General features: G+C 35.6%; 1 non-coding gene across 1 annotated transcript; it reads left to right on the top strand.

Annotated features, from left to right (window-relative positions):
* Window positions 1-13,094: 13,094 nt before the first annotated feature.
* Window positions 13,095-13,167, top strand: TRNAT-CGU (transfer RNA threonine (anticodon CGU)). Its single transcript has one exon. It is a non-coding gene; the product is annotated as a tRNA-Thr (tRNA).
* The last annotated feature ends 1,771 nt before the right edge of the window (window positions 13,168-14,938 follow it).

The following is a 14,938-nucleotide window of genomic DNA, read 5'->3' as shown; positions in this document are numbered from 1 at the left end:
GATAAATCGTAAATAACGTTGAAATGTTATTAAACACATTGTAGTACAACACATTTTCAGGTGTTGCAGTTGAATTTTTCGTGCTTTATCGAAGCAAAATCTGCAACCATGATTTTACTTAATTCATGTTCTATAGAAAAAGCAGGAGTGTTTGAACTAGGAAATAATCTAGGCAAGGTTTTCAATATATTTTTAAGAGTTTAAATTTTCTAAAGTTTATTTCTCCTACTAATAATGGACAAGTTTAAAAGCTTTATTGACGTAATTTTCGAATTCACATAGCCAATTCGGCGTCCTTTCTACTGATTCACCTGAGGCACGTGCCTCAACAGATACTGAAACTTTCACAGGATTATATTAATATTACACTTACGCCTCTTTAAAGGAATTGCACTAAGCACTAAATGATGTCAATGGAACGTTCAAATAATTTGGTCCAGATCACGGAGACAGAAACTCTCCACTTGAAATACTACTTTATAATCTAAGCGTTTGTGGCAATATTTTATTTGTTCACAGGCACCACACGACAGCCTTTTAGAAACCTTTATTTTAATATCTCTTTCTTTCTTCTTCCTTTTTATACTAATATCAATAATTAAAATTGTTTTCCAGAAAGATAAGATATGCAATTTGATAATCCATATCTTGCGAAAATTTTTGTGATATTTTATATTATAAGTTTGGTATTTGCTAATTTGATATGATAATTTATGTTTTAGGGAGTTACGGATAATTAACGTTTTACGGAGTTATGAAGTCCACTAGAACCAATTAGATTAGATCATTCAATATAAGTAACTAGACTTGGTGTCGGATTCTTCGACCAGACTGTCGACATAGATATTTTTGCGATTTCCTCACACTTAATGAGATCCAATTTCTGTTAGAATGCTCTCCATTTCGCTTAAAAAATTAAAGCTCTTGCGCTCGAAATATTCAATTAAATATCCCTTCCCCCAAGAAAAAAAGAAAATTATATATGTAACTAAATTTGTATTATTATTATTAAAATTATGTTTTAGTAATTTAGTTGCAAATCTTAAAAAATATTTTTTTTTTTTTTTTTTTTCCTTTTTCTCCTTTTCGGCTTGGTCTTTAATTTCCAAGTAGTTTACTCTTACAAAGTATAGTATTTATAAATTAGAACTGATAATTAATATTGAAATTTAACTCTTCTAATTTGAAATAAATTTAAGAAAAGTGTTAAATGAAGTGAGAGCATGATTTTCGATTTAAAAATCCTTTCTGAAATGCTAAATAGCGTTTTTATATAGCTTAGAACATATTTTAATATTTTAAAATGAGCTTCAGTTGATGTGAAAAAAATGATACATGATTTCATCGATGAATAATACGAAAAACATCAATTTAAATTTTTGTTAATTGCTTAACAAATAAAAATCAGATTTTTATAATGTAATTGACGAAAACTTGCGAAAATATTTCATTCAATTTAAAATTATTTTGAGCTCAGTAAAAGTAAAAGCATTTTAATCATTTCAAACAAAATGTAGTTTTAAAAAGGATGAATTTCATTGCAGTGTTCAGAGAACTATCAGTCACTGAACATTGGTAGTTCCGACCTGGCTCGCATGGGCGTTTCGTGGTTTTCTCCATGTGCATACAAGCCAGTTTCCCTTGGAAATTCCTCCATATAGGCACCCTTTCCCCTATGCAGATAGCCCTCGCGTTATTTTTCATAATTAAATACACCAAAAAGTTATGATATGTTGCTGTTACAAGAGTAGAGAGGCCCTAAATAAACTCGTTTTTAAATTTTAAAAAATGGTAAATATTAAGTTATTTCACGATACATTCTCCATAATTCATATGAGCGATATGCATCACACTGAAAAAAGGGAGCTCCAGTTTTGTAAATCGTACTTTAGTCCGCATACGTATCATCGGACATGGTAATGGGAGAAAATGTATCAATGTAATGATACCCGTGATAGATTTTAATTCAGTAATCTAATACGCGTACATGTAAATGGGGAGAGTAAAAGCATATCCATAATTCGAGCTTCGTGACTGTACACTGGACAAGGCACTCTTTCCGCTAACCTATTTAAATTAACTACTTGTTGGAAACTATTCCAAAGAACAACATTTCACTGTTGCCAACCCTCGTATCCAAAACATGTATCAAAACGGTCGAAACTATCCTCACCACATTTGCGTGCTAATCGCCAGTTGTGAAAGAAACAAAACGACACCAAAGCAGCGACGAAACTTTCAAATACAAATTAACAAATGCGGATATAATATAATGCCGTGCATTTCGTATCATTGACTCGATCCAATGGATACGGACAATAAACCCCTACATGGATATATCCGCGGAACAAAAGCAGCCTTACTCCTTTGAATGACATTGGAAAGGATGGGACAAAGGCCTTTGTTCTCGCCACTCGTCTCTCTGTTCTATTTATTCGGTTGAAGCGGCGAACACCTTCGGGCAATTAGGGTCTGCTTCGATGTATAATGTAGACTAAGGTGGGAATAAACTTAGCATTTGTTAAAGACAAGAAGTTCTCGGACATGTATGGGTGTTAGGTCTGGCACGCAATGGTGTGCTATTAATAATAGATGACAACTTGTTGTTATGTAAGTGTACGACAACTTAAAAATATTTGTTCCTGATAATAACTGAAGATTGAGATTGGTTATATTATTTTAACTTAAGCAGTTTTTTGGTTTAGTTATTTCTTCTGTTCTCAAAATGGTTTAGCATCTTATCTTTAAAATATTGTTGCGTGCGTACCGGTTCGTAACAGACTGAATGCACAATTCCGATAATAGGTTAATAAAATTTATTTTTATCAAAAGAAATATATCAGAACTCTGAAATTTTCCTCAGAGATATTCGTACAATTGTTCACAATATCACGCAGTATAATTCATAGTTATATTGTAGAGACATTAGGTTAATTGGAAGCAGGAAAGATGAAAAATGAGCAACGCGTTCGCCGGGAATCGAACTACGGACCTCTGGAATATGCGCCTAGCATGCAGACCACTACACCACGAAAGCGAGAAAAATACCTTATATACTCCTTCTTTTAGAGGGCGACTGGGGTTTTAGAGGACCCAATCGCCAAATGCTGGGTTTGGAGAATCATTATCCATCACCCTTTTAGTTCGGGCGTCACTGTAGAGACATTAGGTTATTCCGAGGCAGGAGAGATGAAAAATGAGCAAAGCCTTCGCCGGGAATGGAACCACGGACCTCTGAAACACGCGCCCAGCAAGCAGACCACTACACCACGAAGGCACGCTAAGAAAGCGGCAGAAATACCTTATAATACTTCAACGAAATGCAAAGCGTATCAAAAGAGAAAGCTAATTCGGATCTCTCAGTTCACGTGGAACTAAATGACCCGCTACAGCAGTAACTAAGCATCTGCACTCAGACGCTTACTCCTCGGCCTTTTATAGATTTCCACCGGTCGCGAGAAATTTCTAGTACTTTCTGCTTCTCGAGATTTCTGGAAAGCAGCAAGAGGATGGAATAACGGTTACAACTAACATAGTGGTCAATTACATTTAATCAGTTTGTAAGGATCTTAAGTTTTACTAACGTTTATTTTATTTTAAATCTTTACTATCACTTCTTATTTTCTACTTCCGGCCAGAATTATAAGCGTTAAGGTTTTTATGCAAAGTTTGTCTGGCGAACGCCAAGTATTTAAGTTGTGGCCTTTTGCCAAGCGAGAGAGAGGAAGCAGTTGAGTCAAAGCAGGCCGCTTACCTTAGAAGTTACGCAGTTGCTGTTTGCCTTCCAGGCCAGAGGTTTTAATCCTCTTGATAAATTTAAACGTATTGTAGTGTTCACAGTCTCTGTGCTACATACGCTTCCTGTTATTATAAGGCCAATCTTCCACGTTTATTAGTTTAAAGTTAAATTAGAGTTTAGTTTTATTTTTATACTTTTACGTTAGACCCCAAGTGGCGGGTCAGTGTATTCCGAAGTACGGAAGTTATTGTATATAGAGAAAAATAAAGGGTTTTGTATACCCTTCATGTGTATCCTGTCTACTTACCACAATTAGTGAACATAGCTTTAGTAAGCTCTCTGTTCCGAGTCAGGTCCTTGTATGTTCCCGAAGAAGGTTAGAAGGAACATTGACCCTGATAGTGGCGCCCAACGAAGAAGAATAACCATGGCCGAGTTTCAAGAAGAACCTGTGCTGCCTGCAGAAACGGCTCAGAATCCAGAAATGCCAGCTGCCGCCCTGGAATGATTTGGTTACATCGTCCAGACCATGCGCGCTTCGATGAAACCAGAAGCAACATTTAGTGGAAACTCACCGGTAACCAGTTTTTTGGAAAAATTGGACGACCACTTCATGCTCTACCCCGTGCACGAGTTTCAAAAAGTTACCTTAGCTACCAGCGCTTTGAGGGGCCAAGCGCTTAACTGGTTCAAATGTATCGGCAGAAGTCTCTTGGGTCAAGCAGGAAGTCCCACCTATACTTACGAAAATTTCAAGACTGCCCTACTAAAAGCCTTCCCTGTTGTAAGGGATCGTGCGAAATTAGAAACGGAACTTTTCAGTGTATATCAACAAAGAATAGAAAACCTCTCGAGCTTTATTTTAAGAAAAATTCACGTTTTCAAGCTCTTATATGGAAACCGTCCGGATCCTGAAATAATTCAAGTGATTTTGCCGAGGTTACTGCCCCAAGTGCAAGACTTTATTGAATTAAGAAATCCGACTACACTGGAAAAGTTATTTGAACTAGCAATCCAGTTTGAAAGTAGAAGAACGGCGGACGTCGAAAGAAGACGCCAATATCAACAGCGAAACCAATTTGGTACGCCAAGACTACAGCAAACTCAAGCATACGGCTACGGAGAAAAAGCGAATCAGTGGGCAAGGAAACCCGAGCATTCAAAAACAGCCGGCGAACGTCGACAGTTCAATAGCAACCCAGGAAAAAAGTCTCAAGGCCAGTGGAAAAAGAAGGAAAGCACGGAAAGGAAAAATAATTTAAACTAAAACGGATTTCTGCTGACGAGAGGGTGCGGAAATCCGAAGGCCACGAAAACCCCTCTTCCTACAAGTTAAATACAGTAATGGTGAAAAATTTGACTCTTCCGAAGATTGAAGTCTTGGTGAATAATATCCCAGCCACCGCACTCCTGGATACCGGCGCGCAGTGTTCCTGTGTGGCAGAAGAGTTTTTTAGGAAGTATTTTGGCAAATACCGCATATATAATGCGGATAATACGACAGTGTTAGCGGCGCAAGGAGAAAAATGTAAGTGCGTAGGTAAAGTACCTTTGTATATCCGTATCAAGGACGAACAAATAAAGTGATGTTTTTTATAGTAAAGAATCTGCAAGCACATTTAATTTTAGGAATAGATTTTCTTTCAGAAGCCCAAGCTACGCTGGATTTTAATGAAGCGTCCCTTAAGCTGATAATGAAACCAATTCGTACAGAAAACGCTGAACCGCCGATGTTAAAACTTGACCACCTGCCTAATGACGAGCAAGATAGAATCCGACAAGTGGTAAGTGAATTTGCTTCCTTATTTAGTGATATTCCAGGATTTACCCAGGTTACTAACCATAGTATTGACACCGGAGATGCATTGCCGGTTCGTCAAAAACCATACCGGTATGATAAGAATAAGGAAAAAATTATAGAATGGCATATTACCGATATGCTACGTAAAAAGATCGTAACGCCTATCTCAAGTAGTTATGCTAGTCCGGTGGTTTTATGTAAGAAAAATAATGATTATCCTTTGGAGCATCCAAAAAGGTGGAGATTCGCTATTGATTACCGTAAATTAAATTCCAAAACGAAATATCCGGTATATCCGTTACCGATTATAGAAGAAATTTTAAGGAACATAAAATCAACCAAATTTATGACGACTTTAGACTTAACGACTGGTTATTTTCAAATAGGGGTGAGGCCTGAGGACGTGCCTAAGACTGCTTTTATAACCAAGTCTGGCACTTATGCATTTTTGCGTATGCCGTTTGGCCTTTCAGAGCCCCGGCAACATTTCAACGATGCATGGACATTGTGTTAAGACCTGTTCTTGGAAAGTCCACATTTATCTATTTAGACGATATCATTATTACTAGTGATAATCTCGACCAACATGTACAGGATTTAAGACAGGTGTTTTCTTTATTAAATGAGGCCGGTCTAAAAGTTAATGTCGAAAAGTGCAAATTTGCAGCCCCTGGATTAAAATATTTAGGTTACAAAATATCTCAAAAAGGGATCGAGACAGATGAATCAAAAATAATCGCTGTACAAAAGTATCCGATTCCAAACACGGCAAAGAAGCTCTCTTCTTTTCTAGGACTTTGTTCATATTATAGGTCCTTTATAAAAGATTTTGCGGTTATCGCGGAGCCATTGTTAAAATTAAAAAGAAAAAAAACAAGATTCTCGTGGACGGCCGAAGCCAATAGTGCTTTCGAAAAATTAAAACAAGCATTAACGCAAGCCCCTGTGTTGAAATTTCATGAAAAGGATGAGAATTTAGAAATTTCAGCGGATGCTTCGGATTATGCGGTAGGAGCGGTACTTTCGCAAAATCAGCAGCCCGTGGCATTTTTTAGCCGAACTTTAAATCAAACACAAAGAAACTATTCCGCGACCGAGAGAGAGGCACTTGCAGTTCTGTTAGCAGTGCAAAAGTTCCGAGTCTATTTTGGAAAGGCGCCGATAACAGTGTACTCTGATCATGCGGCGGTAACTAGATTGTACTCAGGGAAAAATTTATCCCCAAGGTTAATAAGATGGGCACTCAAGCTGCAAGAATATAATCTGGTAATCAAGCATACCCCCGGAAAGGAAAATATCGTAGCAGATGCCCTATCAAGAATTAAAATAGTTTAACAAGGGAATACCGTAAAGGTGGCAATGCTCACAGCATGTACAATAAATTCCCGAGAAACTGTAATAACCGAACTGGGTAAGGATCCTGAGTTTGGAAGCATTTATGAGTATTTGAAGGATCCTGAAAATTTTAGCCACCAAGATATTGTGGCGATAAGAAATAGGGCGGCCCATTACGAACTAATAGATGGTCTATTATTTTATACAAAAACTACGAATTCCAACAACGAATTTCGACCTGTTATCCCAGCTAGTCTTAGATTAAATATCCTGCAGGAGCTCCATGACAGCCCTTTAGCTTCTCATGCTGGTATTCGAAAAACTATCCAACGCGTACGCGAGGCAGTCTACTTTCCTGAACTGCAAAAGTTAACAAGGGCGTATGTCCAGTCCTGCCCAACATGTCAAGCAGTTAATTATATTAATTTCCGCCCGGCCGGGTTTCTAAATAGTATTAAATCCGAATTTCCAAATGAAATAATTGGCATCGATTTATTGGGCCCTTTCCCAAAAAGTCAGTTAAATAAAAGTCGCTATCTCCTTGTTATGGTTGATCATTTTAGTAAATGGACCGAAATTGTTCCCTTAAAACGAGCCTCCGCGAAATTAGTTACTGATTCTATTTTAAATAAATATATTTTAAAATACGGGGCGCCCCTAAAAGTTATATCGGATAATGGTCCTCAATTTGTAAGTAATATATTTGAAGATATGTGCCAAAAACTGGGCATACGTCATTTAAAAATGGTCTCGTATCGGCCGCAATCAAATATAGCGGAACGGGTCAACAGAAATATAGTGAAAATTATCCGTAGTTATGTTAAAAATTTTCATAAAAGCTGGGATAACTATGTCAATGAATTTGCTTTCGCCCTTAGGACCGCAAAACATGATACAACGGGCAAAACACCTGCTGAGTTATTTCTAGGCAGAAAGATTATAACACCGTTAGATAAATTATTTTATGTGCAACAAAGAGCCCCAGAATTTAAAATGGGTGATATAGAAAAACTAATAAAAGAAGCAAAAAAGCATACGGAAGTAGCACAAAGAAAACAGAAGCCCTATTATGATTTGAAACGACGGGGAGTAACTTATAAAGTAGGGGATGAAGTTTTAAAAATTAAGCATTCACTTTCTTCAGCACCAGAAGATAAAACTGCCAAATTTTTTCCACGATTTGAAGGACCATATGTTATAGAAAAATAACTCACGCTGTAGTAGTGTTAAAAGCCAGAAATGGTGAAACTTGTTCCGCAAACATTGATCAAATCAAGCCCTACTTCGATCGTTATAAAATGCAAATCTTTTCAGATCTTTTGCAGGATCCGGCACGGCAGACACCGCGGGAACAAGCTCCAGAGGTGGTTTTCCACCTCTGTACGACAAGTACAAGGGCAAGCCAATAAGAGGCAGGAGCAAGTGAAAGGAAAATTTCCCCGCGGAAAAATTAAAGGTAACAAGAAAAAGAAGCCGTTCCACCCATGGAGGTAGGAAGTAAGAAGGAGTCGCCCTAAACAAGTTTCTCCGTACCCTGCTCTGAAGCACCGGCGATCCCTACGTGGTGACCAAAACATTGGGTCATTTACCATTGAGTTCTATGGGATTTGACGCGTTCGGGTGTAAATATTTTGTAATTACGTCGCAAATATACATATAAATGTATATATTTTCTTTTTCTACAACACTTCAGAGTCCTAAGTATGTGAAAACAACATATTTTTAAACAACATTTCATTCTGAACGGAATTAAATGCTATACTTTTCACAGGACAGTTTTCTCAGAATGGTTTAATTTGAATGAAATATTTTCACAAGTTTTCGTTAATTACATTAGAAAAAAAAAAAAATTAAGGTAGTTCGATTTTATTCGGTTAAGGTACAAAAATTAAGTTCAAAGTTTATTGTATTATTAATATTAAAATTATGCATTATTTCTTTTCTATTTATAGAGCTTCTTCCTAAAATACTTTCTTAAATACGACATGATTTTTTGGCTTCTTTTAAATCGAAAAATATAAGTCAATTTATAATTAATGCTCTATTCGGTTCATTTTAAATTAGAGAATTATTAGGAAAATAGTATTTGACTTTCTCTCAACATTTCTGAAAGGGAATAAAAATGTAAAGGGAATAATTCTTTTAATTATACTTATCAGATTTTTTTTTTACCCTTCATTTCAACAATACATATTCCAAAACTCTTTATTACGTTCTTAAGTGCGCATCTCATAGCATTTGCTTTACAATACCTTTTAACAGATTGCTTTCCAATACGAACAATTCTTGCTTAAATAGTTTTATAACGTATTTGTCAACAGGATTTCAATTTATGTTTACAATTCAATATTAAGGTTATTATATATTTAGATAACATTTATAATCATTATAAATTAGATACATTTAATCATTAGATTTCTTCACAGTACTATCACAGTTGTTTATAAGTGAATAAATTCTTCATTTCAAATACATTTATAAATAATTTAATGAATATTTAAGTATTTTGTCAAAGGCAGATACATGCTTTTTGCAAGCACATGCATAAATACCCATACATATTTCCTATTTATCATTTCCGGCATGTGCAAATCTTTAATTTCTGTGCATTCACTATATTTTTCGTGTAAAGTAATTTACACTAATTTAGCATACACCCGAAAGTTTTACATAAAAAATATATATGAATATAATTTGAATGAAAATTATAAGTATTATTTTTAATACCCACTCAAAGGTCAGTTTTTCTTCAAAATTCCCCCACGATGGCATCTCTCTCTTTAGGCAGATAGCCCTTGCATGCGTTACTCTATTTAATAAAAACTTAATCTGACCTATGTGCCTAATTACAAATATTTTAACATACATAATTTTATATTTACATTTAGCCATCAAGTTTCAAACTTTTCAAATCTTCTAGAAAATAAATTTTGGCAGATCTCTTTTAGCAATTTTCTTAAAATCTATATTTTTGTAGTGCAACAGCTTAGAATTTTATAAAACAAATTCATAATCAAAATCGCTGTTGTTAGTTATCAAAAAATAACCAAGATGTGATTTTTGCGTAAATGTCAGTAAACTATACAAATTGCTATTATTATCCATCACACTATGAATGTTTCTTTCATGCGAGTGTCCCTTTTCGATTTCTATGGAACTGTCGTGTGTCGAAATACTATCAGAATTTTGTCAAGCGAGCTTCTGAATGTAAACAAAACCACCCCGTCTGGTGACCCAAGCTTCAAAGCAGTGCTTCACTTCTAGCGCGGAATGGCCCCTCCTCCCTTTCCTACCTCCATGGTTCCACCGTCCAGAAAAGAGAGTTCACGAACACTCCCAGAATGAAGAAGGGAGAAGGACGACGTATGTGAAGAGAACCAGGAGAAATGACGGCAACTATAACCCGGCTCTAAAACGGAAGATCGACTCATCCGACAGAACTCTCCGCAGTAAATGTAGCCGAACTGCGGGAGGGCCATCAGCGGCGGAGGAAAAGTTACAAGGAAAGTTTGAACGGCCAACAACGAGGTCCAAGCAGGAACACGACAGAAGTTTCCCGGTTCCGCCAAGACCAGCTGCCATCAAACGGCGAAGACCACAAGCAGAGGAGAAAAGGAAGGTATTCAAGGGTGGCCGAACTGGGAAAAAAGGAAGCTTCCAGAGGAAAGCACTGAAGGGCGAGAACGTACAAGAAGGAGGATAAATCAAACTACTATCTGCAGTACCTTTAAAGACTGGGCCCAGAAAAGGATGTCCGAATATTACAAAGATAAGTAAAATTTTATGTTACTTTGCAAACTTAAGTTAATCTTTCATTCTTACTGCAAGTGGCAGATTTCAAGAAGTTTTATCTCATGCGAGGTCTACCTTTATCGCCAAAAGGGCGAGAAATGAGTTGTGACCGATTTTCGTATTATGTTTTTCAATTACTCGCGCGTAAAACTAAAGAAGTATAATAGCGTTGTGTAAAAACTTAAATATTGTAAAAAGTTATTGTATAAATTTTATTTAAAACATTCTAGCAAGAGAGAAGTTTTAGTCTGAAAGACTTTTTGAAATGTATTATTTCAATGTAGAAAGAGTTGGCACTTGCTTTGAAAAGAATAGAAGTTAACAAGGTACTACTAATGAATGTTTTCAAATGTGTAAAATTAACAGCATGTTGATATGTTCTTATATACAATGTGAACTGTTATTTTAAATGTTAAGAAATACCGTGATATGGTAAAAGTGAAAGTAATGTTAAAAATTTGTTATTCGTGTGACTGTAAAGACTAAATCATGGCGAATATGTGTTAAAAGTTGAATGATGTAGTTAGGCTCTCTGACGCTACACTTTAGAGTTAGCCACTTTTAGAATAGTACCTCAGGGTTTAGAGTTGAAATTAGGGTGTGTTAAGAGGTCTCGTTATGTTGAATTTTAACACGTTAGTGTTTTGATTGTAGGAGGAAGTGTGGCACACGTAGACAGAAACACATTCGTGTTTGGTGTTCTTTTACAACACATGTCAGAGAGCACGGGGAGAGATAATTAAAATAGTCATGAATGAAATAAGAATGTTAAGAGAAGTATAATTGTATATGTTACTTGCCATTTCATTGTGTAACATTTCATTAAACTAGTTTTCCTTCCAGATCTCTGGAAGGAACCAGAATTGAATAAAAGCTCCTGTTTAGATGCAGTACAGATAAAAAAAATTTTTTTGTATCCTGGGAGCTGCTATTGTAACAAATTTCTTTCTTTTAAATTTCTAGTTTCTAGCGAAGTATGTTTGTAAAAGATTGGCCTCGCGTTAGATTCTAGAGCTAAAAGTTTTCAACAAGGTCGTTTTAGACCTCAGTTTCAAACTAATTAACTCTGGCGGGAAGTATGTAAGGATCTTAAGTTTTACTAACGTTTATTTTATTTTAAATCTTTACTATCACTTCTTATTTTCTACTTCCGGCCAGAATTATAAGCGTTAAGGTTTTTATGCAAAGTTTGTCTGGCGAACGCCAAGTATTTAAGTTGTGGCCTTTTGCCAAGCGAGAGAGAGGAAGCAGTTGAGTCAAAGCAGGCCGCTTACCTTAGAAGTTACGCAGTTGCTGTTTGCCTTCCAGGCCAGAGGTTTTAATCCTCTTGATAAATTTAAACGTATTGTAGTGTTCACAGTCTCTGTGCTACATACGCTTCCTGTTATTATAAGGCCAATCTTCCACGTTTATTAGTTTAAAGTTAAATTAGAGTTTAGTTTTATTTTTATACTTTTACGTTAGACCCCAAGTGGCGGGTCAGTGTATTCCGAAGTACGGAAGTTATTGTATATAGAGAAAAATAAAGGGTTTTGTATACCCTTCATGTGTATCCTGTCTACTTACCACAATTAGTGAACATAGCTTTAGTAAGCTCTCTGTTCCGAGTCAGGTCCTTGTATGTTCCCGAAGAAGGTTAGAAGGAACATTGACCCTGATAAGTTTAACTGCAAATTACCGAGATATCCATTTACTCGATGTTAAATGCATGTGCTCTTACTTTTCCGGCACAGGTTTCTCTTAAATTTGTCTCGCGCTGCATTGCTTGGGAAAATACAACAATTTTAATTATAATTCTACTAAAATTACCTATCTAAATACAAATTTCGTAACAATATAGTATGCACACATTTTGATTCAGAGGCATTTGTGGAAAAATACCAAACTGCACGCAATATCTGAATGTGTACTTTTTTGTCTATCTGTTTGTGCATAATTTATTGGAATATCTTCCATTTTAGAAAAATTTTTTAATGTAGCAAAACACTGACAGTCCTGCGCATCGGGAAAAAAGTCTTCGCATATGATGAAGTGTCTGCTATTTACTTAATATATCGCAATTTGGGGAAAATCGATGCAGACAACGCGCTCACTCACAGATAACTAAATCCGGGACGAACTACCAATGTTCACTGATCTTGCATTATAAGGTATTGCTCCCCCCCTTGTTAGCATGCCTTCGTGGTACAGTAGTCAGCATTCTCGACGCGTATTCGAGAAGTCCGTGGTTCGAATCCTGGCGAGAACATTGCACATTTTTCCCCTTTCCTGCTTAAAAAAAATCCTAATGTCTCTACACTGGCGCCCGAACTAAAAGGTGGTGAATGATGATTCTTCACCATTGGGATTTGGCGACTGGGTCTCCTAATCCCCAATCGCCCTTTAAAAGGGGGAGTATATAAGGTATTTCTCCCGCCTTCTTCGTATGCCTTCGTGGTGCAGTGGTCAGCACGCTCGACGCGTATTCGAGAGGTCCGTGGTTCGAATCCGGGCGAGGGCATAGCTCATTTGTAATGCTTCCTGCTTCAGAAAAATCTTAATTTCTCTACAGCATACTCGGTGGTTGGTGGCTTATCGGGTCAGTTGTGAAATATGTTAGTTGAGAATAAGACAGAAACATCACGTCTAGTGACCTGACTCGAAAAAAAGAACCAGACTTCATCAATGAACGCTGAAACGAAAAAATATCACCTATTATGACTTGACCCGAAAAACAAAGATTAATGTTCGTGAGTTAACAACTATCCCCACACATACATGCCATTTTTCAAAAGTTTCGAGTACGTAAAGCTAAACTCTATCCCTGAATTACTCGAAACAGCGTTCTATCTATAGATAACAAGTTGTTCATTTATAAATCCATTCTGAGCCCATGCTATGAAAAATTTGTTATGAAAACTATGTTATGAAAAATTTGCATAAATGTATGTAGTATATTTCTCGCATTGTGATAAAGCAACGGTGTCTAGAGTCATCCAATTTTGAATGACGTAATCCTACTGCGAATATTGGCATCTGAAATCCTTGTGTATCAGAAACGCTAAAGATATGCTCATTTTAAAATTAGTTTGCGACATTGCTATTGAACTAAATTGTATCATTTAAGTGCAAAGAATTAATAAATAAAGGTAACACACAAAATGTTAGAAAAACGACCCTTTGGACGTAATTTAAAATCTGAAACGTTTCAGTTTTTTTTTTTTTAATGATATTGCCGTTGAATTGAATTTTATGGTTTTAGTGCGAAGAATATGATATTTAATAAACAATTAGGAATTTATAATTAGGAATTTCGCTAAGTGAATAATTCTTGGCACAAACGGAAAAAAATGTGCGCCAAAATAAATTTTGAATTTCTCGGGAAGTTTCCAAACAAATTTTAAAAATTTAATATTTAAAATTTCAGTCGTAGAATCGAAATATGTAAAAAAATCGATTTGATATGCTATTTCAGTCCAAGTCTGATTTCGTCTCAAAATACCTATGTTAGAACAATGTTGTATGATCTTAAATTCACTTAGTGCGAAATCGAGTTATTCTACTACTTGCGCAATTGCTGCAAAGTAAGTTAATAATAATTTATTTACTAAATAATATTGATTATATTATCTCCTAAGATTAATTATAGTAGAAGTATTTGAAAAGAGTGAATCCATACTTAGTAAGTTCTATTTCGAAAGATGTTTTGAAGTAACTTGAATGTAAATTGTTAAAAACGTTTAACGGGGACTTGAATTAAATCATGAATAATAAAATTTCAATCGCAAAAGAAATAAATTAAAAGCAAGTAATTAAATTAAATGCAAGTAATCATTGCCATTGATCGGAAATAGAACTTACTAAGTATTAGTAATAATACTTAGTAATAGAACTTACTAAGTATTCGATAATCAATATTATTTATAAATATAAATAAATTAAATAAATTATGTTAGAACATAATAAAAATAAATTATTTAAATAAATTATGTTCTAACATAATTTATTTATATTATTTTAATATAAATAAATTATGTTAGAACAATGCTATATATAATAATAACATATATCCTAAGTCACGCTTTCAAGACATGAAATACGCAAGTGAAATTTCATCAGTCGGCGCAGTAGAATGGGAGATATAGAACAGTCCATTTTTACGTGTGTGTGTATGTGTGTGTGCAGAGTATATCTTGGATTGTCGTCGTTGAGGCATGTGTAGATGGGGTAGTGAAGCTGGCTAGTAGATCTTTACGTGAGTGAGAGTGAGTTAACTTCTGATTTGCTGACAC

This window comes from Stegodyphus dumicola, chromosome 2, assembly GCF_044657685.1.
Source record: "Stegodyphus dumicola isolate Sdum_Otavi_A_Nest chromosome 2, ASM4465768v1".
NCBI classification, from domain to species: domain Eukaryota; kingdom Metazoa; phylum Arthropoda; class Arachnida; order Araneae; family Eresidae; genus Stegodyphus; species Stegodyphus dumicola.
This window is presented reverse-complemented; position numbering and strand designations above follow the sequence as displayed.